Source organism: Mirounga leonina, unplaced genomic scaffold, assembly GCF_011800145.1.
Source record: "Mirounga leonina isolate KUSES-001 unplaced genomic scaffold, KU_Mleo_1.0 Mir_101609, whole genome shotgun sequence".
In the NCBI taxonomy this organism is placed as follows: Eukaryota; Metazoa; Chordata; class Mammalia; order Carnivora; family Phocidae; genus Mirounga; species Mirounga leonina.
Genome location: NW_023270164.1, coordinates 1,320,976 through 1,335,458, shown reverse-complemented (window position 1 = coordinate 1,335,458; position 14,483 = coordinate 1,320,976).

Here is a 14,483-nt window from a genome sequence, read left to right as displayed (position 1 = left end):
TTCAGGTGTTAGCTCCAACTTTATGAAATTATACACAATACTGGTGGTTATTCAGATGATAAGTGCAAATGGCAATTTTGATGAATTGGATATAAAAAGGCAGCATTTAGGGGTGCCTTGGTGGCTCAGTTGGTTAAACGAGATACTCTTGATTTTGGCTCAGGTCATCATCTCCGGGTCGTGAGATCAAGCCCCAGTCATGCTCCTTGCTGGGCATGGAGCCTGCTTAAGATTCTCTCTCTCCCTTTCCCTCTGCCCCTCCCTCCCTCCCCATTTCGCTCTCTCTCAAAAAAGGGGAACATTTCAATAAGAACATTGAAGGGAAATTGTTTTGATTAACTGATTTGATTGGTTTCTTTTGCATGCTATGCACATACAATATAACATTCATGATTTTTGTGGTGATGAATTTATTTCATGATGTCTTAAATGATGAAACTTATATTTTCAGAGGGGGAAAATATATCATATATGGGTACAGTATATATCATTGCTGATTTGAAGTTCAAAGTGATAAACAAGTTCAGTTGTCAGTATCATTAACAATAAATCAGTCAGAGACATGCAAGGAGACTCCTTTTAAAATGGGGTATTAATGACTACTAAGACAATCAGTATCCAGAGAATAACCTCAAACAGGTCTGTCTGGGAAAAGTATAGGACTTACGATGCTGGCATTTACCAAGTGATGGAAATCCTAATGAAACATTGTCGTGACTGGGTAATACTGTGTCACTTTGTAATGTGAGTCAGAGAATGTTTCTTTGTGCACTTTTATAACTCTTGTTCTATTCTAGTTCTAGTCTGCTGTTACTTGTTATTCAAAACTTCCTACCTTCACATTGAGCATGGCTTGTACCATTTCCCTGAGTGGCAGGGATGTGGCTTATTGGTTATCTTGCTTCTCTCCAAATTTTAGTCATAGCCTCCATGCATAATCATCCCTCTTCGCCGGTTTTTATACTTATTTGATTATCCCAAGTGCAGTGACTGTTCGCCATTGGCTAAGATCAACAATGGTTGTTGCCCTTCTCCCCGCAGATTGAGGCTATTCTGAACTGGATCTAGAGAAGTATGTTGGTAGACTTTCTTGGCCCTCCCTTATGGCTGTGGCTTCCCTCCCACAGGACAGTGGATATTTCTCAGGGGTCTGTCCAGTCTTTTCTGTGAGTACCTGCTGTAGTTTGTTGGGAAAAAAAATACATGTAAGAAAGAGTATATGGACTCCTCCAATTTCCGATGGCAATTTCAGGGGTTTCACATTGTCTCACCAGGCCACGCTTGGTCTTCACCAATTGCCACTGATTCTAGCTCAATTCTTCATATCAGTGTCTAATTATGTCTAACCCAAGCCAGTGCATGTTCTTTTCTCATTTTCCCTGCAGTGTCGTGGTCTTCCGTTAGATTTGGGACCATCGACTTCAACTCTCTGGTAGTTCAAGGAAAACCATAATTTGAAGTTGGTCTAGCTCTTTTTTATTGTGTGTGGGGGGAAGCAGCACTCCTTTCAACACTCTAAAACCCAGGACAGATGGAAGCTAAAACCATTATTTATATAGTTTTAATTTTAGCAAGTGGAGTGAAAATCCACATTTCTAGCAGTGCCTTTGACAATACTGTCACTTTTTTTTTATACTTACAGTATTCTTACTCAGGTTAAAAAATATATAGCATATATAAATATTTCATAACTACTAAATTATTTTCAGGATGTTTCAGAAACATTTCAAAATGTTTTCTTTTTATTTCTAGAAGATTAATGATTGTATAGTTTCCGTAGAGATGAAACTTAAAATTTATAATACCCAGTCATCTGATCAAAGTGATGTAATAAAGCCTAGATATTGCTCTCTTGGACTTTGCACAGTAATGTTGCTTGTGTTTTCTTCAGACACTCTTCTTTTTTCCAAATTAAAAATATAAAGCAGGGGCACCTGTGTGGCTCAGTTGGTTAAGTGTCTACTTTCTGCTCAGGTCGTGATCCCAGGGTCCTGGGATCGAGCCCTGTGTCCGCCACCCTGCTCGGTGGGGAGTCTGCTTCTCCCTCTCCCTCTGATCCTCCCTGCTGCTGTGCTCTCTCTTGCAAATGAATAAATAAAAAAATCTTAAAAAAATAAAAATAATAAAAATGTAAAGCAGAAAATTTCAGTCTAGAATAAGGCCAATGAAAACAAAAAAAGATAAATTTCTTGCACATCTTTTTTCACAAAAGTTTTGGCACGAAGTCCAGGACATTGTAGGTGATGGTAGACATGTTCTACACCCTTTATTCATTTGGCTTCTTAACTACTTATTTAGTTAAATGTGAGGTCTTTAGACTATGTTGGATTATAGTAGTAAAATCAAATAGTAATGGCAATGTTCTGAAAGAGATTGTGTAGTAGGTATTGAATCATTTTATGAAGAAATCAAAGATAATTAGTAGCTTTTATCTACAAATGTCCTTAAGAAGAAAACTGACATAACTGTACAGCTATGTATTATATAAATTCTGTATAGCTCAGTTGCCATTATTTACTTAGTAGATCACTGGAGATTATCTGTGGGCTTTTCCCTTTTGACTGGATCATCTGTTGATATTTTACTTTTACTTACATATTTTTATTTTTCTGTACCTCACCAAGGTTCCATTCAAACCAAGGGTCCCTTTATTATTGTTCCGTGAGCCAAGTTTTCTCTTTGTGCATTCTATTTTCTCCTATCCACTGTAACAGATAATTGGAAAAGGACTCCATTACCTGTTATAGTGGAAATACAATGGAATGTGAATCTATTGTGATTGACTGAGTGATGCATGTATTGTCAGTGTACTAATTTCTTAAGAACTTGTAGGACAAGATCAGTGACATGATGTTAATTATCACTTTCATTGAACTAATTTCCAATTTAATGCTTTAAGACTCTGAAGTTAAGTATAACGAGAAAAGCTTATATATTTTCCTCAGCCATTCTAACCCTCTGAAATTACATCTAACTGTATGTTTATTATTTCACGTACTTTGTTGGTCCAGAGTGTTCGATATCCACCTGTAGATTTTAGAATGAAAAATAAATTTATTTTGATGTTATATTACAAATGTGCTACATACTGCAAATACACATAGATTTAAGCATGCTTACCAATTTTGCAATTTAGGTGGATATATGATTATTCATGTCACAAAAACAGCATAATAAATTTCAAAAGCTCTTATCTATATTATAATTCCCCTTTTCCCACAGATTCGATTTAGATTTTCTGTGTATCTGACTTAATAAAAGTATAATCTTTGGCATATTTTTGAGGAATATAAATATTTTTTTTAAGATTTTATTTATTTATTTGACACAGAGAGACACACAGAGAGAGGGAACACAAGCAGGGGGTGTGGGAGAGGGAGAAGCAGGTTTCCTGTGGAGCGGGGAGCCCGATGCGGGGCTCGATCCCAGGACCCTGGGATCATGACCTGAGCCGAAGGCAGACGCTTAACGACTGAGCCACTCAGGCACCCCAGGAATATAAATATTCTTATTTATTTGGACTCTAGTGCACATGGCCCCAGAATACTCTAGAGTTCACACACAAGGAAAATATTGATAATATGTCTTAGTGTAATTACTTTCTGTATGGATAAATTATATTTTATTTTCACCAGATCACTGATGGTTTCTCCTTCATCTACATAGAAAAAAATACATATATTCTATAAATACTTAACCTCATATTTAAGCTTATTTTTGAGATTATTACAATTATATTTATCTTCCACAATTTTTTAACATATTTTTTTCTTAATGCCAAGATACAGAAGCTTTATTTATTTATTTATTTATTTATTTGTCAGAGAGAGAGAGTGAGGGAGTACAAGCAGGGGGAGTGGCAGGTAGAGGGAGAAGCAGGCTCCCCGCTGAGCAAGGAGGCTGGCACAGGACTCGATCCCAGGACCCTGGGATCATGACCTGAGCCAACGGCAGACGCCCAACTGACTGAGCCACCCAGGTGTCCCTATCTTCCACAATTAAAGACCTACTAATCTGTTTATTTTATAAATGGACAAGGAATTCAAAAAATGAAAATTTAAAATAATTTAGTTTAAATATACATTAGGAGATGTATTTGAATAAGTAGTTTGAGTAAGGAATTGTTTGCATAGAAAAATATTTAAAGCATGAAAACATACACAGCACTTGTTATACTGTCACATTAATTTTTGCAAAATTATAGAGATAGTTACTGCCCCAATGAGCATTCATTTGTCCACAGTGACCAGCTGAATTAGTCATATAGTTATATTCATGTAGCAGATTCCCTGTGTACTAACCTAGTTTTCTTTAATATAGTCCATCTTTATTTTTAATTTTTAAAAAATATTTAATTAATTAATTTATTTGAAAAACAGAGTGAGAGAAAGAACATGAGTCGGGGGGAGGAGCAGAGAGCAGGGGTTTAAGAACCTGTAGTAGTCTGATGAAGTCTATGGATGCTTTCCACCACCGCGCCACCCCTCCCCACCTCCGCCGAAAGTTTCTAAATACAGAAAATAAAAGAGGTAGGATTAGAAAGGAAACTACTTATATTTTAAAACAGTTCTCAAAATATTAAAGTTTTGATATGGTAATATGCATATTTCTTGATTGCTTTAACTAACAAAATTTAGTGGTGTTTTAAATAGCCACTTTGATTATGAAGTGTAGTGGGGAAAATTTTTTTGAGATATTCATAACATCCATTTATTATACATCATTTGAGTAGTGCTCAAAGAGTCCTCAGTTCTTATATTTGCGGTCTTCACTTAGTTGTCATACCCCCAAATGGCAGTAATTAAAATTACAAATAGATTAATAAGACAGAGATTATGATTCTGTCAACAGTAAAAAGAGAAAAATCTGTAATAACTGGAATTTCCACTTCCAGTGTAGATTAATTTCTTCTTTTCTTTTTGTGGTTTCCTTCTCATTTTAAGGAATATGATGGAGACCATGTGTCGTGTCCTTAATTTTAGAAATACAAGCTTAGATAAAATGCCTCCTTTTTAAAGAAATAGAAGAATTCACATAAATTAGATGTAATGCCCATTTTTTTTATAATCAAGCATAAGGTATACATTATACGTAAATTACAGTTTTTTTACTAGGAAATCTGGCATCTAATTTTAACAACAAATAATTTAAAGTACTTTATCTCATTTTCCAAATATGCAACTTTTCACTTGTAATAAATAATACGCCACCAGCAAAATGAAAAGCACATTTTGAGCAAGCCATGGAGTGCTCTTAAAAGTTTTGTACCTTTGAATATTTATCAAGATATTGATTTGGGGCAGTTTATCTTTTTGGGTAAGCATTTTGTTAATGAAGTGTTTTAACCTTGGTAGTAGTAGAGTGATTTATGTTTGTGTCAGTCATTATTTTTAGATATATCTGATGCCTGCTAGGAAGTCAAGTTTACTGCTATAATGTTTGTGTTTGTACAATACCAGTAAAAAGGGAAATAAACTTTAAAGTGCTAACATTATGGCAAGGTTATCTCCTTCACCCTCTTATCTAAAGTGATGATTCTTCTGAGATCTGTAGTGTTCAGCAAGCGGATTTGTTGTTTAGCTGCAGATAGATGATAATAATAATTAGAGGAAGATCTGTTTTAAACAAGTTCAGCTTTAGGATTCAAGTATTTTGGTCAAACTTGTCTGAATGTGAGTTTAGTAAGGACTGAAAGTGCCCACGGGTACAGAAGGACAAAACCATCTTGATTTTAATTTCAGACAGTGAACTTGGGCCCTCATAATCCTTCTGACATTTAGTCTTAAGATTTATCAAAAAGTTAATATGATCTGGCAAAATCAAATCCCAATGATGCAATCTTTATTTTTCAATTGAATTCCATATACAATAATTGGGAATGAGCCTAATCCACATCGAAAAGGAAATTCCTGTAGCACTCTATCATTAAATTCAAGAGTAAAAGAAATCTATGTTTATGCATTCTTCAGAAAGCAAGTTGACCACAAACTTGAACATGCAATTCCTTGCAGGAACAAAAATACCTTCCCTAGTGTGATCAGAAAGCAGCTATTATAAGTTGCTGCATAGGCATTTGACAGTATGACAACCCTGCTCACACCCAGAGTCTGGACATTGAGTTAAGGACCAGAGCTTGGGATTCTCACTACAAGTTTCTGCTTTGCTTTTATCAGGGCGCCTTTTAAAGTAACTGCTTGGAGTTAAGCCCGCAAAAAGTTAATGACCTCTGCCTCAACCACCTATTAAGTAATAGATACTTGCTCCCCTGCCCTCTGTCTCCTGATGACTCGTGACCTGTGGAGGGGAGGACTGCTCTTCCCCAAGCTCACTGTGTCCTCACCACAGCCTGGTTTCCGGGGCTTGTCAGTAGTAATCTTGGGACTTTACTTTCTTTGTGTAGGTATATTGAAAATGCCCCTTCAATCAAAACGATCCTGAGGTTTTCACTTTCCCAAAGTAGGAGCTGGGATGCTGAAGGAGCTACCTGTCAAACCCTTGTGGGTGTCTTTGTGCCTCCTCATTAGCAGGTCATAACCTGCATGATTTTAACTTAAACCAGCTACATGCACCCCAACACAGCTAGTTTGTTTCAAGTATATCTATTTTTTTACTTTGATTCCAGTTTTATCACAGCTCTGTCTCTGATCTAATTATTTCAAAATCATATAAATGAAATATAACTGAAGGAGTTATGAGAGAGGGTAAAGAACAGTTGATCTTGAACAATGCAGGGGATAGGAGCACTAACCCCTTGCACAAGAGACAACCTGCACATAACTTTTGATTGCCCACAATCTTAACTACTGATAGCTTACTGTTGATCAGAAGCCTTATGGACAACACACACAGGTGATTAACACATATTTTTGTATGTTATATGTATTATATACTGTATTCTTACAATAAAGTAAGATAAGGAAAAGAAAACGTTATTAAGAAAATCGTAAGAGACTGGAATGCCTGGGTGTCTGACTCTTGATTTTGATTCAGGTCATGATCTCAGGGTCATGAGATTGAGCCCCACGTGGGGCTCCTGGATGAGTGCAGAGTCTGCTTAAGTTTCTTTCTCTTGGGGCACCTGGGTGGCACAGTTGGTTGAGCATCTGCCTTTGGCTCAGGTCATGATCCCAAGTTCCTGGGATCAAGCCCCACATCGGGCTCCCTGCTCAGCGGGGAGCTGGCTTCTCCCTCTCTCTGCCACTCCCCCTGTTTGTGCTCTCTCTCTCTGACAAATAATAAATAAAATCTTAAAAAAAAAAAGTTTCTCTCTCCCTCTCCCTCTGCCTCTCCTCCCACACTTTCTCTGTCTCTCAAAGTCTTTTTCTAAAAAAGATTATTCTTTTATTTTAGAGATAGATAGAGCAAGAGCAGGGGGAGGGGCAGAGGGAGAGAGAGAATCTCAAGCTGACTCCATGCCGAGTGTGAAGCCCGATGTGGGGCTCAATCCCAGTATCCTGAGATCATGAAAATAAGAGTCTAACATTAACCAACCAAGCCATCTAGGCCCCCCATAAATAAATCTTAAAAAAAGGAAAGAAAATCATAAGAGAAAATACATTTACAGTACTGTAGTACATTTGTCTTAAAAAATTCATGTGTAAGTGACTCACACCGTTAAAACCCCTGTTGTTCAAGGGTCAACTGTAGTTTTAATATATAATAATGGCTATTTCTGTTACTTAACTAAATATTATTAACAATTCAAGAAATTCAAGTAATATGGATAGCCCCCCCAAACTTAATCCAATCCCCCTTAGATGATGTTACACCATAATCAATTAGGCATATGATCTTCCATGCTTCTATGCATACTTGGGGACAATTTTTAAATAGAAAACCAATGAGTCATCTTACATTTTTTTTTTTTAAGTACATCCATGCCCAGTGTGGAGCCCAAAGTGGGGCTTGAACTTATCTGAGATCATGACCTGAGCTGAGTTCAAGGGTCAGATGCTTAATCAACTGAGCCACCCAGGTGCTGTGACTCATCTTACATATTAATGAAGAATATATTTGTTATTTTAACAGTGACCAAATGACAATGACAAATAAGACAGGCTTTTTTCTTTTTCATATGAAAGCCTAGACTTGTAGGCCCAAGGAGTGTGGTGTCTGTGTCTCAGATCATCCAGGGACCCAGGTTTCTTTTCTCTTGTTGCTTTACCATCCCCTGTGTTGTCCTCATCTGCCCATCAATTGAGGAGTCACATCTGCAGTGGAGAGCAAGCTGGTTCCCTTTAAAGCCATGACCTGAAGATGCACGCATCATTTCTACTTGCATTTCGTTGGTCAGAACTCAGTCATATGGACATGTCTAGCTGCAGTTGAGCCTGGGAAATGTTGTCTCTTGACAGATCAAGATATATTTGGGGGGTCTTCTATTACTAACAAAGGAGAAAGAAGGAAATAAATACTGGGGAATCAAGTTGCAGTCTCTGCCATATTTTATTTACTTTGGATTTATAAAATCTATTCATCTATTCATATATCCATCCAAAAGTATTTACTGAGCACCACTTATACATGAAATACTTTTCTGGGTGTGCCTGGGTGGCTCAGTCAGTGGACGTTTGCCTTCGGCTCAGGTCATGATCTCAAGGTCCTGGGATCGAGCCCCATGTGGGGCTCTCTGCTCAGTGGGGAGTCTGCTTCTCACTCTCTCTCTGTATTCTCTCCTCTCTCTATCAAGTAGATAAATAAAATGAAAGAAAGAAAGAAAGAAAGAAAGAAAGAAAGAAAGAAAGAAAGAAAGAAAGAAAGAAAGAAAGAAAGAAAGAAAGAACGAACAAACAGACTTTTCTGTCCCTGGTAACACCATGGTGTGGGAAGCTCTTGCCCTCACATACACCATCTCTCTCCTAAGGCAAAGAGTGCTGTCTCCAGGTCTTAGGATGGAGCCCTAGGCAGTATGTCAAATCCCCTACTGAGACTAGAAATCATCCCTGAGCTCCACTATAATGGACTAGGACTAATGATCCCAGTTCCCTTGTGGCTAAAACGTTTCCCAGGACACAGAACTATCAGTGGGTGCTGTTTCTTATAAAGTAGCCTTGATAATATACATAGAAGAGAATGGGAACTATTAAACATTTCTTGCCATAATCAACCCCTCGTTTGCCTGGTCAATGTTTTTGGGGAAGTGTTTTTCTTCTGCAATCCCCTGTGTGCTGCTTTACCTCTCTCTCTTTCTCCTCTCTCCCTGATCAGGCCTCTCTCCCCTCAGCAGCACCCACAATTCTTTTCTCCTCCAAGTCACATCCCTGCACCTCCTACTTTCCACGGTGTGGCCTCTTTTCTCCCTCTAGTTGTGTGCAGTTTGTTCTCTCAGTCCTCAGATTGATTTCCTGGGTGTTCAGAATGATGCGATAATTATAAAGCTGTGTACTAGGGACGAGGCAAGCATAATGTCTTCCTACTACTCTGCCATCTCAGCTCCTCCCTAAATATTTCTTAATAAAAGAAAGAAAACATTGTCACAATAATTTCCTTCCCATATATCCACCTACATCCCATAGGTTCTTAGGAAATACAGAAAAAGTTCGCTATCTCAGAGAAATTGCATTCTTTTTATTTACCAGCTAGATAGAAGTAGTACGCATTTTGCAATAAACAAACAAAAAAAGGAGTATTATTAACTCATACAATTAAATTTTAATAATGCTATTTTTAATAGTTGCTATTTCCTTTTATCTGAGTAGATTTTAATTTTGTAATTGCAAATACGTCCAAATGAATCACATAGGTCTTAAATTTATAAATAAAACTGGAATATATCCACATGGAAAGTGTGGACTTTTCTATTGGCAACATTCCCAATGACTCTTTATGGAATTATTTCTTCAAATTAAAATTGGACAGATGGAAACCAATCCCATTTATCTTAGAAATAGTATAACCTGGAACCAGAATTTCCCTTAGTAAAATAATAAGAGGAATTTTGGAAATTGAATTTTTTTTTTACATTTTATTTATTTGAGACACAGAGAGAAAGAGAGAGAGAGAGAGAGAGATTGCACAAGCAGGGAGAGTGGCAGGCAGAGGGTGAGGGATAAGCAGGCTCCAGCAGAGCAGGGAGCCCAATGCGGACTCCATCCCAGGACCCTGGGATCATTACCTGAGCCGAAGGCAGATGCTTAACCGACTGAGCCACCCAGGTGCCCCAGGAAATTCAGTTTTTTAAAGACTTTTATTTATTTGAGAGAGAGTGCTCACAGGGAGGGGGCGGGCAGAGGGAGAGGGAGAGAATCCTGAAGCAGACTCCCCACTGAGGGCAGAGCCCAAGGAGAGGCTTGATCCCACAACCCCAAGATAATGACATGAGCCGAAACTAAAAATCAAATGTTTAATGGACTGAGCCACCCACGTACCCCTGGAAATTCAGTTTTTAATAAATGAAACCCTATAAGCCTTCCTTTCTTCAACTAATAGTAAAAACTGACTAATAGGCAAATAAGGGAAGCATATAATAGTGGATTAGCCTCAGAGTTCAAATGTGTAACACTTAACTGCCATGTTTCAGGACTCAAATAAATTTCTTAAGTATTTCTTGATTAAAATGGACCAAAATTTATAAAGCAGGCAAATGATATTTATAGTACTTCAGGAATGGCCATTCAGATGTGAAAAGATTGTTTTGTGTCATTCTGCTATACTTAAGTGAAGTTTAATGGCTGATTAAATTTCACTGTAGAAACTTTGAACTGGGAGTAAGTGTTCAAAGCTTGATTTCTATCGGAAACTTATCCTAATGAAGGAAAATGATTCTATGTATAAGGGAAGGTAGAATGAAATGTTCGTATATAGGACTCATTATAATATGTTCTCACTACTCTACTGCCTTGTATACTTGTCAGTTTGTAAACTAAAGAAATCGTAAATCTGATAATAGGAACTGATCAAATGTTACAACCTAAAATATTTGAAACTTGCTAAGAGTATAGATCCTAAAAGTTTTCATCACAGGAAAAAAACATGTACTTTTTGGAACTACATGAGGTGATAGATATTAACAAAACTTACTGTGGGAATCATTTCCCAATATATGTAAATCAAGGTACTATGCTATACACCTTAAGTTTATATAACACAGTATGTCAATTATATCTCAGTAAAACTGAAAAAAATTTAAAAATTACTACCTAAAAACTGTCTACTTTCTCCTAGATGAGCAAGATGTCTTAGGAAGCTGCCAACACAGTTTGGGAAATTTGAAAGGCATATTAGGGATAATAAACTCTCAAAATGTTCTTGAAAATACAATATTTGATATGATTCTAATTTAATTGCTTCATTACTTTTCATAATGAAAAATAATACTTGATGTACAAAATAGCTATATGGAAAGATTGCAGGCTTATCTTCATCCATCATTCTCTCCGAAATACTTTTTTCTCTGCTTAGTGCTATCAAATTTAACAAGCTCATTTTTTGGCTAAAGACACTTTAATTTGTGAATGTTCTTTTTGTTCTCTTGAAGCATGTCTTTGTCTTTTTTTTTTTTTAAGATTTATTTATTTTGAAGAGAGAGAGGAAGAGGGGGAGAGGGGGGAAGGGCAGAGGGAGATAGAACCTTAAGCAGGCTCTGCGCTCACCACGGATCCCCACGTGGGACTGGATCTCAAGACCCAAGCCAAAAGCAAGAGTCAGATGCCCAACTGACTGTGCCACTCACGCGCTCTGAAGCATGTCTTTTTTTTTTTTTTTTTAAGATTTTATTTATTTGTTGGAGAGAGAGAGGAGAGAGAGAGCATGGGAGCATGAGCAGGGCAGAGGGGCAGAGTGAGAGCGAGAAGCAGACTCTCCGCTGAGCACGGAGCCCAACGTGGGGCTCAATCCCGGGACCTTGAGATCATGACCTGAGCTGAAGGCAGACGCTTAACTTACTGAGCCACCTAGGCGTCCTAAGCATGTCTTTCTATACCAAAGCAGATTTGATCAGTTCCCTCTCAACTTTAATATTTTCTCTGTCTTTATGCTGACCTCTCTCTCTTGTCTGGTCTTTTTAACAATACCTCGTAATAATTTTCTTCCTTTTCCTGTCATTATTTCAAGAGCGTGACCAACTTGCTTGCACTCTAAGTGTCCCTGCGTGCCCTTGCCTTCTCCCCTATTTCTTTATTAAGGGACAAATCTGGCCAGGACTCTGAGTATGATTTGACTCTTCAGTATATGAAGAGGGAAACCAGCTATCTTCCCCCTTGACTGTAATTTAAATACAGTTTACCCAGCACATTAAGTTAGTGTACAGAGAGTCACACTGTCCCTGCCATTTTGTCTTTCTTGTTGTCTCTTAAATCCCATATGGTAGAAATTAAAGTACTTCACTCTGTGGCTTGAACAGTGATGGGGCTTTAGGAGGGAATACTAATTACACCCTTATCCGAGTTTATAACCAACTGAGAAGTAGCTGTAGAAATAAGGCAGACGGAGATTAAAATGTCAGCTCATTATTAGTAAAGATGAACTGGAACATGGTTTGGAATTTTGGACACATTGGTCTGATTGCTACCTTCCCCAAATTGAAGGTATGCACATCCAGTTGGCCAGTAGTGGACTTCCTGCAGAGAAAAAGGAACTTCCACATGAAGGAGGAGGAGAAAGGCTCGATTCCTAGATTCACATTTTGGGGACAGAAAGAGAAGGGTCTGCTGCTCTGCTCATGTTCAGTTCACCCAAATTCACTGATTCAATATGTTGCTTTTCCTAGGACAGTGAGTCATGCTGGAGGAGGCAGGTTGAAGATGGAGGGTTTTTTTTTTCTTCCATGCTTTACCTTGTGAGTGAATAGGCCCCTCTATGTAAACATAATAAGTAGGAGGTAAGAATCCCCACCACTCTCTTCCCATCAGCCTCCATTCATTTTTATCTTCTTTCTGCCGGCCCAGTAAAACTGTCAAGCCTCATTAGATGAAAATGCCAGGAGCCCTCTGCTCTCTCTCCAATCCCACTCTTCACATGCACAACTTCCTTGCATTAACCAGGATTGATCATTTTAATACTTTCAGCATTGAACAACAATCAAGTGAGCACTTTTGCTGTCAGATACTATGTTTTGTCTCAGATGCCAAAATGAACAAAACACAGACTGTTGTCAAGAGGTTCAATGAACATCTATCCAGCATGTTATATTTATGAATCGTTCTATTTAAGTCAGTTGGTATGGTCCTACCAGGACATTATTCTCCTTAAATATTTAGACTTTGTTTCACCATGTCACTTCTAGATGATTACAGATCATTCTCTGAAGGCGGAAGTTCCCCTATATTTGTATTTCTTCTTGCTAAGTAACTCTTGGTCCAGGTGTTCTTTGTGCCTCTCTGGCGATTAGTTCAGTGACTTTTCTTTGTGGGATGTTCCCTGTAAGGAGTGGTTTTAATGTTTAGCTGCATATCAGAGTTGTGGCTCCTCTATTTCCCAGGTGTTTTGTAGCTCACGGGCATTGTTCTTTGACTAACTTGTCTCTTCTGTGTCTGATTTGCTGCTTTATGTGTCCGGCTGGTCTCATTTCACCCAAGGCCCGTCAGCTTGCTGTGTTTGGTTCGTATGTTATATGTAAACTCTCTTGTGAGATTCTGTTTGTAATTACAAACAGCCCCTGAAAAGACTGTCATTGGTTCTCCCAAGACCTCACATTGGCTTCAGCTGTACCCTTTGTTCTGCTTCTCCTCACTTCATTTTCTCTGGTCAGTTCACTTCATTAAGGCTTCTGTCCTCCTCACTTTAGTAGGACCCTCCTGGACTAGACCGTCAACTTTGTCTTTCATGCCTTTAATCCAGTGGTCCAGATTTGTGCTCTGAACTTAATCAACGCATCAGCAGAATTTACCATTTGACTAGTTGAAGTTCTTTTTGCTCTTGGTTTAGCTTTCTTAATTTATTATCTCACTGGGTGTCTGTGCTCCATCTCCGTTGCTGCCTTCTCTTCCTCTATCTCTGACCCTAAGGACCAGCACACTCTCTTGTACAGGTTATAGGTTATGCCCCGCACACTTCCAGATTATGAGATGATAGCACACTCTCGGCGGTTATGCCATTTGACAGGCCTGATATCCCAGGCTGTGAAGTTGGACAGTGTTCCTTCTTCCATTTGGTCTCTGTGGACCTTGCAAAAATTTCCTCACTATAAACTTCAGATTCCTCGTCATTAATGTGGTGATGATAACAGTACCTGTTACCCAGGTTTATTTTTGATAATTCAATGTGCAAATAGATGTGGAATCCTTAGAAAGTGCAGAAAATGCGTGGTTCTCAGTGAGTGTCCTGTGTTAGATCTTACCTTTATTATCATTTAAAGTTCTAGGTGGGTATTCTGTGATAGCGCTGTAGTAATGTGCCCATCTTCCATTTTTGAGCGAGGTTTTTCAGAATCACACAAAAGAATATTCTATGAAAAGAAAGCAATAAAAAAATATCCCTAAATCGTGGATAGAGTCTGAAATTGGATGTAATTGCTAAAAGCTCAGATAAAATATTTGTGTTTCAGG